Source organism: Lates calcarifer, linkage group LG21 (genome assembly GCF_001640805.2).
Source record: "Lates calcarifer isolate ASB-BC8 linkage group LG21, TLL_Latcal_v3, whole genome shotgun sequence".
NCBI classification, from domain to species: Eukaryota; Metazoa; Chordata; class Actinopteri; family Centropomidae; genus Lates; species Lates calcarifer.
In genome coordinates this window covers 21969827-21983822 of record NC_066853.1, presented here as the reverse complement: position 1 = coordinate 21983822, position 13996 = coordinate 21969827, and the positions used below count along the sequence as shown (strand labels likewise).

Below are 13996 nucleotides of genomic sequence, written 5' to 3'. Positions count from 1 at the left end.
CAGTCACCCTGAATGCATCACAAACCCCTGCATCAGGTCTTCAGAACAACAGTGGGAGAGGAGGGGAGGTTTCCTGATATGGCTTTCTGCTAAATCACAAGTGTAGAATAACAAATAAAATCAATAAGATCTAAGATAAAATAAGATAAAATCTTGCAGATTATGCGTTGGAAAGTATAGCGTTATGTAACAGCTCTCTGCTCCATCATAGCTGCTCGGTAGCCAGCAGTGCAGGACTGTGGTTGTGCCAGAGCTTTTCCCAAGTGTGGTTCGTAAATGTATGAGTGTGAGGAGGGGCGGTGATGAAAGAGCACCACAACACCCCCTGGGTAGATGAAGGTTAAAAAGAAAACAGGGGGACTCACATGTACGTCTCTCTAATACACTGTAGAGACAGCAAAAACATAGACGGTGTGAGGATGGGAGGAGATGCCGAGGGAGCATGTAGAAGAGGAGGGGAGGGAGAGGAAAGAGAAGATGGGAGGAAGCAAGAGTGAGAGAGAGGGAGAGAGAGCCAGGAGATAATGGAGAAGAGGCAGAGAGACGAAGACAGAGAGAGGAAGGAGGGGCGTTGATGAATAATCCATCAGCCAATATAAAAGGTATAAAGCAGCATTTGGACAATGTTCAGAAGAAGCTAAACATGTTGGTGGAGTTGTGCAAAGGGTGGTATAAGCAAATATCAAATATCAAAGGACAGAAAAGCAAAAATCTCATTATTCCTGTGTTCAAACCGTTGTCCAAGGAGCCACACAATAGGAGGAACACTCTGTACACCCTGAGCTGAGGTTGAAATGATGAAACATGACTCTAATTATTCCTAAAACATTTCCTTAGGGATACATGGTGTGACTAGTGTTGCCTTATTGCACTTTATGACATTTGCTTCCCATTATAACTGTGTAATGTTTCTAAACATGCAGGATCTGTGCTGTTTCTTGTTATGTTGATGCATTTATATCCTACAGCCTTCTTCCATCAAAGACGGATTTGGGGGGGGGGGGTTGTGTGGCCTTATAGACATAGAGATGGATGGAGGAAGGGGCTGGGCTAATGGCTGGTGCAGGGAAAGCAAGGGAAGTCCCAGAAAAACTGCAGAGACACACACAGAGAGAGAGAGAGAGAGAGAGAGGGAGAGAGGGAGAAGCCCAGGGAAGCCCCGCTGCAGCTTCTGTTCACAGGAGGAGAATCCCCACTTCTCTTCTTTCTCTACAGCCTGCATGCTTCAGCCTGGCTCTTATAACCAACTCGCTCATTAAAACTAGAGCCAGACTTCAGACTGACTGCATAAACTATGTTATATTTTAAATCCAAGTGCTGTGCATCCTTCTCTGTCCCCAGCAGATCTGCCTTAAGCTTATAGAGCTGAAATCATGTGAATGAAAAAAAATGTGAAATGGCCACACTGAGACAAACCACACAATGTGGTATATAATAAACTCTGTGTCTATAATACTGCACTGACGTATTATTGAAGAAATCACTTCTGGTTGATATGTTACCGAGTAAGATGCATATATTCCGTGCATGCATGTAGATGCATGAAAAACGCATGGAAGTGGCCGTTTTGCGTATTATTCTTTATTTTCTTCAAATGTCGTACAGAATTCTCTCTGAAATTAAGATGGGTTTTTTTTCCTATCTGTAACTGTATCCGTCGATAAAACGGTTGGGACGCACAGTTATGCAACATTAATGAACGGTGTCTGCACCCCCTAAGTCGTTTTAAAGAAGGGGTCGCTCGGTCAATTAAAACGTTGAAATATAACATTGAGTCTGGTGGGTAATATAAGAGGGGGAGGTGATCGCGGCATAATGAATTGAAGTGGCGTTGAAGGTGGAGACACACACACAAACACACACATATCCAGCCGAAACGGAACAGAGGCTCTGCTCGGACAGACCACTCTGCTGCGTCAAGTTTGACAGAAAAAGACAAGCGGAAACCGGAAACTTTTCAAGATAAAATCGTAAAGGAATAATGACAAAACAGAATTCTGTCACACATTAAGAAGAAACGTAAATGTAGCTCAGACATTATATGTAACACATACTCTGTGTGTTTAGTAAAATATCATATCACGATAGGTTAATATAGTTTGGTTCATTATAGAGATGAGGACAAATGTCTTGCAACAACAATTAAAGCCACCGATATAAAAAGAAAAACTGCAATCTGTAAATGCACCACAGCGCCTGTATTTTCACTCAAAACCCTTCCAACGGCATGGCTTTATTTTGAAAGTTCAACCAGAAGACATGCGTATCTTTCCGCTGCCTTGACAAGAGTCACAGCAGCCAAGAGGCGCAGTATCATCAGAGAATTACTACTACAGCCTCACGTCGTCTCACCAATGGAACAGCACCACCACAAATGTAAACATCTAGGGGACATGCCATAGTCTCACCTGTTATCGTCAGGTCTGCAATAATTAAAAAAAAAATCAGAATCGGATTTTTTTTTTTTCTTAAATGCGTGTTTTAACTTTTTCTATGCAAAAGGCAGTTCCAACACAAATGTCACGGTTAGTGTTGTTGATCCCAGCGCTCCCAGGCTGCACTGACTCCCTCTGGGGCCACGCAGGGCAGAACGCTCATTAAACCGGGAGGCACTTTGGATGAAAGCGCCGGGCAGGAGGCTTCGTGTAGTCTGTGTGTATCTCTCACAATCCCCGCAACATCTTTAGCATTTCACTCACGCTCCTACACAACTTCAGGGGTAATACAGGGCACAGAGACGCTTCAGGGATGGAAAAGAAAACATGATCCTGATTTCTGCCGAGCCAGGCTCGTAAATCTATCAAAAATCATTCCAAAGATTATGACACTTGCCTGTCAATGCGGAGATTCTTTGTAAACAGACATACATATACAACATATATAATCACACAACTCTTCTAGGGGGGAGACTCTCCGCCAATAAGCCTAGTTTTTGGCAACGCAGAGCTGCTCCACATGGTCGTACACGGCCAGAATCAGCAGCCAGTGATGCCCGCATGGGGCTCTGCAAGCGCACATGAACAAGTGCAAACACGCGCACGCTGTACACAAACAGAGCAGAACTGTAAAGGAAACGTCTCTTACCTTCTGTTCTAGTGCCAGTCCGCACTCGGAGCAGTAAGCATAGTATCAGATGTTGGAGTGAAAGACTGAGAGAGAGAAACTGTCCTCGGTGCTGCGCTCAGCCGCTCCGTCCCCGCTGCTCGACTCTCTCTCCCTCTCTCTCTTGCTCTCTCTCTCTCTCTCGCCCCGACACACTCAAACTGCACACATACACTCGCGCTCCCCCTCCCCGCGGTCCCTCATCACACACACACACACACACACACACACACAGACAGCGCGCGGCCGGGCGGGGTGCCGAGGAGCGCGGTTTGTCCTCGGGGGCGCGGATGGATGGGGAGAGGGAAAATGCGCCTAGGAGAGGAGAGGAGAGGAGAGGAGTGGAGTAATAAGAGAGGAGAGATGGAGGGCGCAAGTCAAAAGGAGACAAAAAATAAAAATGGAAATGAAGGAAAGAAACGAAAAGAGAGGTGGATGAAATTACAGGAGAGGTGCATGGGTTGAAGAGGACAAGAGAAGGATGAAATTAAAAGCGACAAGAGGGAGAGAAGGCAATAAAGGGGAAGGAAAAGAGGGAAAGGAAAGAGGACAGCAGGAGAGAGAGGAGGTGAAGTGAGGATATGAGGGAGGGGAAATTGATAAATTAATAGAAATTAGAGGATGTGTTTTAAAAGAGGAGTCAAAGGGGGAGAAAAGAGACGAGGAGAAATGATGAAAATGAGAGGAGTTAAGCAATAAAGGAGATGAGGAAGGTGAGAGGAGTGGTGGTATTAAAGCAGAAACAAAAAGGAAATAAAAGGATAAAAGGAAAAGAAATAAGATGAAATACAGGAAAGGAAAAAAGAAAAATGAGAGGAGAAAGGAGAGGACATGAAAGAGAGAGGGTGGATTAAATTAAGGAGAGATGAAGAAAGGGTGGAGTCAAGTCAAAAAAGAAATTGAGGGGAAAGAAGGAGAGGAGAGGAGAAAAAACAAAGAGCAAATTGAAAATTGATTAACAGGACTATAACAGGATGTTCTGCAGCCCACATGGCTCACATCCTCAACAATAATCTCCCCATTTTCTAATATTAGACATCATATTATACATTATAATACCTGACAGTCTAATATCTAAATTTGGATTTTAGCAGGCTCCACAGTTTGACATCTCCTCAGTTAACCTAATAACTACAGCAGGAGTGCAGAGGGGCGTTTGGGAGCCTCTAGGAGAGAGGAGGGCTGGAGGGGAGAGCAGAGAGGGAGGCATTTATCAGAGTATCGAGCAGGGCCAATTACTTAGCCAGTGTGCGATGTTTCACGCTCTGCTCTGACTGCTGAGGCCTGCTGACCAAGCAGCCAGGAAATACAGTCAGTCAATCAGTCAGGCAGTCTGCCTGTACACAGACACACTGTGCTAAATCTACCTCCCAGAGTTCATCGAGTGGAGTCTGGGTTGTAATGCCACGCAACACTGTACACCTCCTCTTCTCCTCCTCCTCCACCTCTCACTTCAGCCAACAGTCTCTCCTTTTTAACCTGTTTTTGCCTCCTTCCTCATTTATATACAGTACCAGCTTTTTGGTGCTCTTTGTCATTTTGCTTTACAGTGGGTTCATAATCTACTTTTATTTAAAATTTTAAGTCCATGTCATATTGTGTTGCACTAATTCAGCTCTGTCTTGTTTATCATTTTCATTTATTCCTTTAGGCACAGCTCTACAGAGCTGCCCAGTAAATGTGTTCACAGGCTGTAGTTTTTATATTTCTTCGGGTGTCAAATTTATATAAACCTGCTATAATCTGAGATAATAAATCTGAGACCTTTCTACTGAAATGTGTTTAATATGTCTCTGCAAACTCAATCCATAGACTTAAATATTGTACTGAAAGAGGGTTTGTCCACTTATTTTCACATAACACATAAGGAGTGTTTTATATGAGATGTTGCTGACAGATTTTAAAAAAAAGGATAACATGCACAGAATTGGCATTCATAATCAGTATAATAAACTTAATTGGTAAATATTTGTATTAGGTTTTAATTTAAGTCTCACTAACCCAGTATTCAGACGGAATCACATGGTTTAATAATGTGTGTAATATAAATTGTGACCCATCAAATCCTCCATGATTGCAGGAAGTGAAAGACCAAGGTGTTGCTCAAACAGTGTCAGTGTATCAGACTGACTGTAGAACAACTCCTCAACAAAGATTTATTCTGTCATAACTACTAAAATTTGTTATGCACTCTGGATCTAATCTGCAGCATAAGGGCCACTTGTAAAAATTTTATTTGAACAAACAGCAGTCTGTGCAGTGGAGGATCCCACAGTCTCCATGAACAAGGAAGGCGTGTTACACTCGTTCATGGGGTTGTGCATCGTGAAGTCATCCCAGAGGGTCAGACTATCAATGCCATTCTGAGGTGTCTGAAGGAGGACATTTGGTGCAAAAAACCTGAACTGTGGCGCAGTGGCAATGGGGTGCTCCATCATGACAAAATAGCCAAGTTTTAGCTTGTTATAGGTGCAGTCTGTGAGCTTTTAGATCACACCTCATACAAGGAGAGAGAGCAAATTGGCTAGATGACCCCAGAATAACCTCTCTATACTATAAATCTCATAAAATACTCTCATAGACATGCACGCACACAGAGAAGCTCTGCGGTCTTTGTACTGCAGTCACTGACCTATAGCTTTTGGGTCAAGTAATTAGTGCATATCTCCAAACAGGGTTTACATCACACATAGTAGGTTTGTACATGAAATGTACTGAAATATATATATACACACACACACACATACACACACCATAGTGAATTAAATTATACATACACATACAGTCAGAACAGGGTTTGCCTGCAGCAGTGGCTCTCCTGCTTCCATGCAGATAAATGATGTGATGTATCACATGAGTCTCGGCATGTGAGCACTGGGTGATCATGCTATTGTGGTGATTATGTAAATGAGCACAGGCAGTGGTGGGAGATTCCTCTATAAATAACATGTTTATCATTAAATCATTTCAAGGCGGAGGAGGAGAGAGAAATCATGTATAAACAATGTCCATTCATTTAAGCATCAGATACAGGGTGGTGACAGGCTTTAATGTTTCTGGGGTTTAAGAATGTGCTGTTGTTGCGGAAATCTATCTTGATTTTCACAACAGGAACACACTGTTATATTTAAATTATTATTTAGTTATTTAAACCTCAGTCAATAGTTTTAACAAGTTGTTTTTGTAGTAAAGAAACAAACCATGACCACTTTGAATATCCTGTATTCCATCATGTTTCCTCTGTTTCCATGCGGAAACAATGTGCACATCTTCATTCTACATCTCTCTTTTCACAGCAGACATTTTGACTTGTAGTAGGACAGACCCAGATGTTACCAATAGTGATAATAATGTTCTATTCTATGTTCATTCTATGACTTTCTTAGAATTGAAATTAAAGCAACACAATGTAACTTGGCTAAGCAACAGCGCCCTCTGCAGCCACCAGTGGTAATTAATTCTTTGGGCTCTGAGTCCAAGTGGTTAAGTGGTTTTTCATGTACAGAAAACAAAGCCTGTAAATTGTTTGACTGGAGCTCTGACAGTATACTCCCACTCACTGAACTGAAATACAGCTAAACGGTCTAGATATTTCTCATGATTCCTAGCTTCCAGACCTGAAAGTGCTGTCACTGTAACAAACATGTAAAACTCTGCCTAGAATTCGCAATATTTTCAAAGTTGCCTCGCTGAATGTGACAGATGAACAGTGGTTTTTAGTGACTTCTGAGTCTTTTAACTGATCTACAGTTCAGCATTACTCTTGAATTTGCTGGGTCTGATTCTGGCAGTTTGAGCTGCTGACTATCACTCAGTTCTGAACTACTTGCAGCAGATCATACTGGTAGCCTCTACCACCTGAGCAAGTGCAACAAAACTAACAGGAGGTTCAGACAATGGCCACTCTGTCGGTCACTCAGTCTTAGGTAAAGTCTGATTAGGCAAAACTTTTTTTTCTCCAGACATACCATACTTATCTAACTTTGATGCCTTCAGGCTGCTTGTAGCAGCTAATGTAGCCTGGAGCTTCTAGCCTTGAGCTGAGCGGAGAATCGGGCTCCAGTGGTCTTGTGAGCTCACTTCTTTCAAACTCCACATGCATAGATGTTTTTTAACTTTTCAAACTTGTTGTTTTCCGACCCAACTGACACTGACTCAAGTGACATCACATCATGAAAGACACAATAATCCCATTAAAATTCTACTCATACAGGATTTAAACACTGTGAGAACCTTGCTACATGCTTTCCTCTGCATCAGATCATGTCGTCAATTAATGCTGTTTTTGTGTTTGTTACGTGAATTCAGGTTGTAGTGTAGTATCATACGGTTTGTTCTTTTCCATTACTTAACGACTGTTTATGGAGGAGGTCTGATCAGGGAGGCATTCATAGACAAACAGAGCACAAACCTGCACAGTGCAAAGAAACACAGAGATATGCACATATTAGCAGCACACCTGACATATCCAAACTCCTGTGGACACAAACACACAATTAGAAATACAGCAGATTGACTTAAGTGTCAACACACACAAATGCTCACAGACATATGCATACGACCTCCATTCCCAACACTCAATGCTCCCACACAAAAATGTGTATACACACTGACAGCACAGTGACAAGGACACAAAGACAAAGAGACAGGTGTGTGTCTCTCTCTCTCTCACACATACACAATCAACAATCCAAAAATAAAAAGCTTCAGCACATAATGTGAAGACTTCACACACAAACACACACACACACACATTCATGAAGAGAGAGGCATGCAGACACACATCGTCATTCACCCACCCACAGACACACTTGCTGTTTCAGGAGAGTAGAGCAGAGCAGGAATGTCCAGGATAGGAAAATCATTTTATCTTCTACACAACCCATCAACCTGCATACAAATAATACATTTTCAAATTTTGTGCATACCAAACCTTTCCATGTTGTTTGGTTTAAAATGGTTAAGTTTAGGCACAAAAACCACCTGACCAGGGCTATGGAAAGATCATGGTTTGGGTTAAAATATTGCTGCAGTAAAAACACACTAAAACACCTGACATGACAGTCAAAAAGTCAAGTTGCTAATCTTGGTCAGTGCTCTACTACTACTTGCGCAAGCTCACCTTTTTTCCAACAAAGTCCCTTGGCATCCACCAAACACCTGTCTCTCCTAATAAGCCAAAAATCGCCTTACACATCATCTGAAATGTGTCATATGGACATGAGAAGGATTGTTGTATCACCTGACCATATTGGGCAAAATTGGACTTTGTTGTATACACTGCACGCATTTTGAGTGTAACATGTTATTTGTATGCAGATTGAAGAGAGTGGGCTGCTTCTACACAATTTCTTTTTTACCTAATAGCGTTAAAGTAAAGAGACAGCAGCAGCAGCAATAAGGGAGATAAAAACTGCCTCTTTAATCCAAGGAAGAAAAATTTCATGTCTCACATAATACCTGAGAAACAAAAGATAAGGGAAAAATGATAAAATTACATTAGTGACTTCTTGTGCCCTGAATTCAATTATAAGTTGGAGGAAAATGCTTTTACAGAGTTTCTGAACGTATACACAAAACAATGTTATCCAAACAATTTTTAGTGTGAAATTATCAATCATGTTTTATAGCGCATTTAAAATATACTGCACCTGTCTATGTGGAACACAAACTTGTAAATCACCTGAGCAGTTGATTAACTGCATGTTTTTGAATAAGACAATAATTACTGTGTAAATGATACTAAGTCCTGTCACTGGGTTTTTACATGGAACTGGCTGGTTAGTGCTGATGAGGATTTTTAATTTGTACAAGCATAATGTTCTCATTCTGAGGATGATAGCCCAAGCTTGTAACATTTAAATCATGCCTGCACTGTCCGTCTAAAGTTGCCAATGTTACTGCTGTGGTGGGCTATACTACATTACACCAAACTGTCACTATACTATATCATGTTTGGTATGGGTATGTTTAAACAAAATAAATCTGTCTTATCTGGTACTATGCAGAGACATGGAAACGGTCATCCCTTTCACAATGAGTCTTTTTTGAGGACATTCCAGTAAACTGCTAAGAATTTGCCCTCTCCCTTTTGGCACCCTAAAGTGATCCATCCCAGTTGTAAGAAAAGTAACTGAAGCAAAAGAGAAAGCACTTAACTTCTCTTAATCAAAACGTCAGACTCTCAATAGGTAATTTCACTTTTTTTGGTGTGTTTTGGTAAATTATTGCTTCATTATAAGAAGATATTCAGTCTTAAAGAGAAGCATCATCTTGGCCATATTTGCCTTGTTTCGTAGGCATTACTCTCCAGAGTGCATGTGTCTCTTCTCGTTTTCCTTATCCTCATTTCTCTGTCTGACAGCTTCATCCTTTACAATGTATTTTTCTAATTATTAGTCAGTTAATTCTCCTCCAAGTCTCTAGTATGTTTTAACACCTGATATTGAATTGCTTAACACAGCCTGGAAAGTGTCTGGAAAACATCCCTTTGTTATTATTTCATTTCATTATTATGTTATATCACAGGATGATGCATTTACTTTCTTTTCATAATGTAAAATAAGATTTTCTCATTTCCTCTTACCAAGCCATCACACATTCATCAGCCATCCTTGCTGAACTGTGAAAATGTCCAGTGTACAGCTACAGCACTGTTGGTGTTTCAAGCATAAAGCAGGAAGAGAAAAATACAGCCAATATCTGGTGACAAGGAGGTATGACTAAGGGTTTCCCAAAGTGTATTACAAGCCTGGCAGCTCAAGCTGACCCCCCATTGCACCTAAGCATTGGGAAATATTTTAAAATGGTTTTTAAACTACCGTTATAGTGGGGCTAGTTCAGTTGGAAACAAATGGTGGGAAAGCTCACCAGCAACATGTGTTGGTTAAAACATGAACGTTCTATAGGAAAACAACAGGTCTGAAATCAGTGTTCTTCACCCTCATTGTAAAAAGCATGATATTCAACACTTGACGCTTCCAACCATAACAAGCTAACAGTTAGCAACACAGATACTTCCTTTGTGACATTTAGGGATAATGTCAAGGGGGGAAAGACGAAGGCCAAAAAACAGACAATGGAGGTGATGAGGAAGAGACTGCTAACGTTCCACTGAGTCAATAACGTTAGCCCAGCCTTGGGTCAATGAAGCACAACTGGCAAGCACCTTTTCCTTAGTAACACTATTAGAACAGCTGCCAGGCCTAAAACATTTTTTGGGGGGAAACCTAGTGAAAAAAGGTCATTGATGAATATATTTTGACCCAGTTTTTGTCATTTACTATCGTCACCCTTTTGACACATGGACAGCTGGCTCCTGTTTCTAGGTGTTACAAAGCAGTATCTTCAATATGTTCAGTGACGAAAAAACATGTTACAAAGTTGAACCTTTCTCCAGCAACAGATGGTGGTAGATCTCCCTGAGCAGCAAGATATTCTACTATCAGAGTACTTGTAATATTGCCGTCACTGTAACCACGGGGCCTCTAATAGGCGACCAGATATCCTCATCCTCAGGCTCGCTTCAACCACTAAAAAGCTCAGCATGGTGCATTAAATCTGAAATTAAATCAGGCTTGAGAGGCTGTGAGGCCATTTCCAATTTCATCTCAGTGTGTCTGCCTTTTTTCTTTGGTTCTCTTTTTTGCTGTGTCTGTCACACACACTAAAACATACACACAGAACTCTGGGAAAACAAATTAAAGTGTAATAAGTGTCCTTGCCAGGTCTGGTGAGTGGGCAGGACACGGCTGGCTGGATATCTGGCTAGAAAACAGCTGGGAGAGGGAACAGTTGACAAAGGCTGATGGATACAGAGTGGGAAATAAAAAGGCAGAGCTAGACAGAATTAAAGAAGGAGTGATGTGAAGCAAGACAGCATAAAAAAGGAAATAATGTAAAAAAAAAAAAAAAGAGAGAGAGAGAGAGAGAGAGAGGGAGAGATTCAGACAGACAAAAAGATATACAGCTGAGATATGGACCAAAACATACTGAGATGTTGACAGTAAGGGAGGAAAAGTGGAGGAGAAAGGGTGAAATGGACATTACAAAGAGAAATCACTAGTAACTGCCATCAGAAATGGTTAGATTGATTCGCCTGCTGTGGCTGCATGGTGAACTGATGAATAAAGTTTGCTGTGGAGGATTTGTCCTTCAAAGCTTCATCAGCAGGATATCTCAGCTTTTTTCATTCAGCTCAGCAACAGGCTGTGCTAGCTGTGCTCAGAGTGATTTTCACCATAGGCCTCTGTGTCAGATCCGCTTGACTGAGGGCTCACAGCTCAAACATGAGACACACAAAAAGACAGTAATCAGATGTGGGAGTTACAAATACGCTGAATGAAAAATAAAAAGGTGCTAAATGTAACATTACTACCATCAAAAAATTGTAACACATTTTGAGAAATTAGTACAGTTTCCACTGGCATGAAGACTGTCGGCTTCTAAAGCCTGTAAACTGAATTTGCGTTTCTATCTCACCAGGTTGATGGCACAAAACAAGAGGAAGGTGCCGTTTTTCAGATCAAAGAGAACTTCTCAAAATGGCAGATGGCAGAACAGTGAAAGACTGGTGGAGAAATTACTCGTCACTTCTTTCATATTTTTGTAGACAGTGAGCAGAAAGTAAAAGGGATTATGGGAAATGTGATCTTAATTTTGAGTAGCACCAGCTCTCTCTCAGGAGATTCTTTGCTTTTGCTTCTTATCAAAGGCATCAAAACAGTACATTTTAGTCCATAGTCACAGTCTACATAGTCTACAGCTGGAGAAGAGGAAATTTAAAAATCTTACCACTGGCCTTCCTCTGGCCACTGATAAATGACCAATGCTGCAATTTCTGTTCAGAGAGGACTTTTTCATAGACAGCATTCTTGTCTTTTGTCCCTCACACACTTCTTTACTGCCTCAGATAGATGCATCTAGTTTTTTATGTCTGGTGCAGCAGCCTGAGTCAAAGACTCACTTATTTTAATCATCCATCCATTTCCAATCTTGTGCCAGGTCAATGGTCAAGTCTTGACATTTGATGTGGTTCACAATGTGCAGGTCAAGACCCTGAGGGATCATAGATAAATCTGTGGAGTTGAAAGGTTACAAACAAGGTTTGCAAAAAGAAAATGGATATTTTTCTATCCCTTTTTTCTTTAAGACTTTTCTCTAAACTATGATTCTGTGTTTTGAAATACTGTTCTCCATACCTAAACAATCAAACTTTTGGTTGAACTATTCACACGTGAAACTCATGCAACCAGTGAAAGGTCAGGTGAGAGGTTACAAGTCGATATTGCTTCACTTTTTGCTTCACTAAAGGGTCATACACCAACAATAGTTGTGAACAAATGATATAGAAGACATAAAATAACCATAATCTACAGTATGTACAAACCACTACATACTGGTTAGCATGTTTACTGAGTATATATGCACAGATTTTCTGTACGGTTTCTTGCTTTTACTGTGTTGATATCTGACTTGTTTCAGACAGATTCCTCATCAAATTCTTCTACACCGGGTGAGGAATAACTGTGAAAATATCTGTGAAAAATGTTGGTTGTGGCAATTTATCACAGGAAAATGGCTTATTGATTTTGAGCTTTAGCCACGTTTCCAAAGAAGCTTTTATGCCTGAGGCTTAGCTCAGTTCGGACAGAGACAATAAATGCTAGATATGGATACAAATATTGAAATTTAAGTTCTAAAGAGAGGTGCAGAGACAGGAGAGGAAAGGAGGAGAAAGTGGATGAGAAGTTAAGCGAGGAGAAAGTAAGGGGAAAGCAAAAGAAAAGAGTTAGAAGAAGATGCTAGCTAGAGGATCAGAGAGACAAGTTGAAAGCTGGAGATGATGATAAGAAAGAGAGAAATTAAGATGAGAGAGAGTGGATGAAAAAGGCAGTTGTTAGTGGGATGTCATGAAAGGTGAAGATTTGAAAATCTACAGAGTATGTGGAATATGTAGTATGTGGAATTTATAATAAAAGGTCTTGGAAAGGAGAGAGAAAATATGGAAGAAAGTGTGGAAAGAATGGGAATGTGAGGAGGAACAGCTGAAAGTGGGAGGAGATGAAATTGTGTGGTGAGAAGAGACGGTAATAAGACAGTGAGGGAGAGCAGGAGAGTAGTGCTGGGATGCTTGAGTGTTTTTCCCCCTCGGTATACACCAGGTATGGACCTCTAAATGTATTTACTATTTTAGGCATCGAATGTTCTTCACCATTCAGGCCACAAGAGTGCAGGGGGCATTCACATGGTATCGAGTAGAAGTAAAACAACATGCCTTATTATCCTCCCAGACTACTAAGCAGCAGACTATATAAAGCGGATAGCTTATAAAATCAAAAGGATTTTGTTTGTTTTTACTTGCTTACTGTGGTAATTGTGGTGATACTATTATGTATGTATATGTATTTTATTTATTTTATTTTATTTTTAATTTGTAAACAATCAAAGCTCTACCAGCTCATAGGAATTTGTATCATAACATCTAAATTAACAGGCACTAAGTTGTGTAGCTCAACCAAACTGTAGCAGCAAATCTCTCCAAATCCACAGGCAGCAGGAATTAGGAGTAATATCCACAGACTAACAAGATAACAAACAGGCAAACAAACACTGAGTCCACTGTGACACTGGTATGTGAATGAATCTAATGAACCCGTATGGGAGGTGTCAGGGGCAGAGAGTATATATGAGAGCTGGTAGCAGCAGTTGAGTGCACAAGTTTGTATGTTTGTAGTACTGAGTGAGTCCCACACAGTTATGATAAGCCCTAAATATAAAATGGGTCAGTCAGTCACTACCTGCTCTGCTTAAAGCAAAACTTTGTTACACAGTACTCAGGTGAGTCTGTGACACTGTTTAAGATTGTTATTTATTTAAATATGACTGGCATTTA

General features: G+C 40.8%; 1 protein-coding gene across 8 annotated transcripts in view; it reads right to left on the bottom strand.

Moving 5' to 3' along the window:
- Positions 1 to 4035, bottom strand: part of slc8a2b (solute carrier family 8 member 2b) — a 143056-nt gene extending 139021 nt beyond the window's left edge. For all 8 annotated transcript variants that reach the window (XM_018660522.2, XM_018660526.2, XM_018660525.2 and 5 more), the window contains exon 1: positions 3085 to 4035. The gene's annotated coding sequence lies outside the window, so the exon portion shown is untranslated. The remainder of the gene's footprint in view (positions 1 to 3084) is intronic.
- Positions 4036 to 13996: the final 9961 nt, after the last annotated feature.